At 45.9% G+C, this 3,593-nt stretch overlaps 1 protein-coding gene across 4 annotated transcripts in view; it reads right to left on the bottom strand.

The window, feature by feature from the left end:
• The window catches only part of sipa1l3 (signal-induced proliferation-associated 1 like 3), a 63,830-nt gene that overhangs the window by 46,762 nt on the left and 13,475 nt on the right, over positions 1–3,593 (bottom strand). The window lies entirely within an intron of this gene.

The raw sequence follows: 3,593 nt of genomic DNA, 5'->3' as shown, positions 1-3,593 counted from the left end.
CCCCCCCCAAACAAAGCCGCTGGTTGCTAGAACTCCTGGCAAAACAGGAAGAACGACTTCATTACAGCGGCACACGAGGAACAGCGAGGATGACTTTGAGCAATCCAGGCAATTGAGTTTCACTACGCCGTGAGTCACTGCACACCTCCGCCCACAAGGAGGAACTATTTATTGCTGTGTTGGCCTACACACACACACACACACACACACACACACACACACACAATAACCTCCTGACTTTATGCAAACAGAAACTGGAGAGCTTTGCTTTGTCAGCTGATCTTTTTCAGAGTGCTGATAAAAACAACTTTGATGTCTTTGAAATGGTATATTTGTAAGTAAGAATAAATAAATACTAGGAACAAAAACCCCGACCTGTGTTACAGGACTACAGCTTCCTGTTCACTGTAGCTCTATTTGGTTGGGCAGGGAAATGTTAAGTCACTGGGAGGTCTGCTTAATGAGACAAGCCGGTCTCTTTACGTGCCACATGTGTTGCAGAATCACACACGTACACACTTTTACCACACATCCACACCTTTCTTCTCATTAGTATCTCCTCGGGTTTTTTTCCACCAATTTTTCTCGGCGTCGTCCTCGTCTTCTTGCGTCTTTTCTCACATTTCTTTTGTGTCATCCTGGCTGCTCTTCCCACCTGTGCACTACTGTTCATTTTCTCTCTTTCCCTGCCAGATGGACAGAGTAGAGAGAGGAAGAGAGAGGAAGAGAGAGAGAGAGAGAGAGTGACAAACAGCAGAGCGTCCAGTTCTCGCTGGGTGGCCTGTGTCCAAGCTGTTTGCTAATGGCGTGTCACGGAAAGCAGCTCACAATGCAAACGTTAGGCAACACACACACGCACACACACGCACAAACGCTGTACATTTGAGCATCTAACGACGCTTCTGCTGCTGCAGCCACCCACTAACCACTTAGTGCTGTGGTTTTGCTCCGATGCTTTTTATAAACACAGACCTGGAGAACATGGGGAACAGGTGTCACACACACACACATACTCAGTGGCAGCTGTAGGAGGGTGAACACTGGAGCTGAGAACTCTGAGAGAAACTCTGACTGTTGCAGTTTGTTCTCCTGCCCGTGGCGAGGCATTCACTGAGGCAAATATTGACGGAGGGCTGGCTTGGGCCCTGCCTCTGTGCTCCACCGCGTCACCTTGGACTCAACGCAGAAGAACACGTCCTTAACCACAACACTCGTTTGTTCCTCAATATAACAAAAAGGGAACTTTTTCTATTGTTCCTGGAAAGACTGTCAGTTCCACATTTCTTTGAAAAAAAAAAAAAAAAAAAGGCTTATTGTCATCACAAAGGAGGAAGGTTAAAGCAGTGATTCAAACAGTGATCAGTTGGAACAGGCGTGTAATTTCTGATAAGCTGTTACCGGCTTGTCTCTAAATTGACTCATACAGGATTAGAATCCGGGACCAGTGACTTGGCAGATGTACGCTTTACCGACCGCCTCAGACTGGTGCCGCTGGCGAACTCGCAGTCTGTGTAACTGTATCCTGCAGAGGTACATGCTGTCATGTTTTTGTTCTTTTGGAGACAAGTAAAAAACCTGATGATGTGCTGCCTACCGACCTTCTGTGGTTATGGGTTTATGGGTGTTTGAATGTTTCTTTCAATGTAGGAACGTTGAATAGTTTGGTATGTAGGGAAATACCCGCGAGTTTGATGGGAAGATCAACACCCCTCTCGTTTATATGCCATTCAATATGAAGTGGACGCAGCAGCCGGCTTGGTTTCACATGAAAGTGAAAAGTTAGACTTTGTGGTATTAAAAAGGTTTATGTGCAGGACTATCCCGTGACTTCCTGAGTCTGCCTGCTAACCTACGACACATGAACCACGACAAATCACATGGTTTACACTTACGACTTCGTACGGAAAGAACATTAATATATATAACATGTTAATGAGTGAGCTTTAGAGATACCAGTAGATTCATTTTGTTACCTTTGGACAGAGCCAGGCTAGTCACTTCTTTCTTTTTTGTGCTGTGCTAAGCTGCTGGTTGGAGCTTCATATTAAATACCCAGAAACAAAAAGACTTATTTTCTTTTCAGGTAGCAGTAAGATCACCCATACCTTTCCACAGGTATCAGAACTATATGTATGCACATAGAAGGAGCCCAGCTGGTTAAGAGTTTGTCTCCACTACACTGGTCTGTGCCGTTCCAGGCCAGGTCAGACCCGGACTTACAGACTCAGAGCAGGCGTGCTTCTTAACGATGCAGAGGGTTAGTTTTGGATATAATTTGCACACTGTCTTTCAAACCTTGATTTAACATGTAACCTAGCGCATAATAAAACACCAATTTCCTATAAAGTAGTCCAACATTCCACCGCATTTATGGGAGAAATGTGTTAAATGAAACTCATGAACACCGACCTTTGGAAACAGTTCTAGTATGGTGTAGTTGTACTCTGGACGTATAACAGCACAGCACTATTGGTCATTTCAGCAGAGATAATGTAGTCTTGAGGGGACAAAGATCTTTTATGAGATGGTAATAATCAGTCTTCATGGCTGCCCAAGCTCATCAGATCTTTCATGCAGCGTTGGACTACACACCATCGTACTGTAGGCTGCTTTTAAAGAGGAGTTCTGCCATGGCTAAGCAGCTTGGACTTGGCCAAAACGTGCATACAAAAACACAAACACAACCCCTTTTAGATCACATCACTCATTGTGTCTCATCATTGTGCTCCCCCCTCCCTTCTTCTTAAGCAACTATTTGATACTCTGCATAAAAAGCCCAATTTGTTCAGCAGCCCAGCCTGCGCTCCCCTTCACACAGACTCTTCAGACAGCGCTCCCTTTCAGCGCTAGAATCAGCCTTTGTTAATGATAAATCTCACCCTCTCCTCTTCCCCTTACCAGGCACCGGGAGGAAAGTACCCAGAGTGAGTGCAGGAGATGAGGGACATTAAGAGAGGTATGAGAGGTGAGACCGAAACGATTTGAAGGAAGACGTCAAAAATGACAGATATGAGAAGGGGGACGCAGAGAGGAGAGAGAGTTTGTTTAGGGGGAAAGAGGGATAAAATAAGGACCGGGTAACCTGGAAACTAACCTGGAAACTTCTTCAAATGTTTTGTGGATATCCGCTACGTTGTGAAAGCACAACATGGGACAGTAAACCGATCTTAAAACTCAAGAACATTCAGCCACATTTAAACGCTTTGTGCACAGTTTGGCTTCATTAATGTGGCGGTCTGCATTTCTCTGTCCATGCATGTGAAAAAGGGAGAGAGAAGCCTGCACATAAAGAATGCAAGGAACGCGGCGTTATGAGCCTCTTTTATTAGGAGAGGGAGCCCCCGCACAGTGTGGGGAAAACAGGCATGTGATGCTGGATGGAAGCTGGGAGGAGGTGGACTCAAACCGGACTGTAGTCCAGAGGCCAGTCCAGCACAAGCCAGTCTGGGGGGGCTGGCTGTGAAGGGCCAACAAGGAGGCTCACTTCAAACCACAGCAGGGCTCCTTCACTGGTGTGTTTATGAGCAGGGAACTGCCTGACAATTTACACACACACACACACACACACACACACACACACACACACACACACA

Source organism: Anarrhichthys ocellatus, unplaced genomic scaffold (assembly GCF_004355925.1).
Source record: "Anarrhichthys ocellatus isolate YVR2014 unplaced genomic scaffold, GSC_Weel_1.0 scaffold24, whole genome shotgun sequence".
Classification (NCBI taxonomy): domain Eukaryota; kingdom Metazoa; phylum Chordata; class Actinopteri; order Perciformes; family Anarhichadidae; genus Anarrhichthys; species Anarrhichthys ocellatus.
Note: the sequence above shows the minus strand (reverse complement) of the source record. Positions and strands in the feature narration are given on the sequence as shown.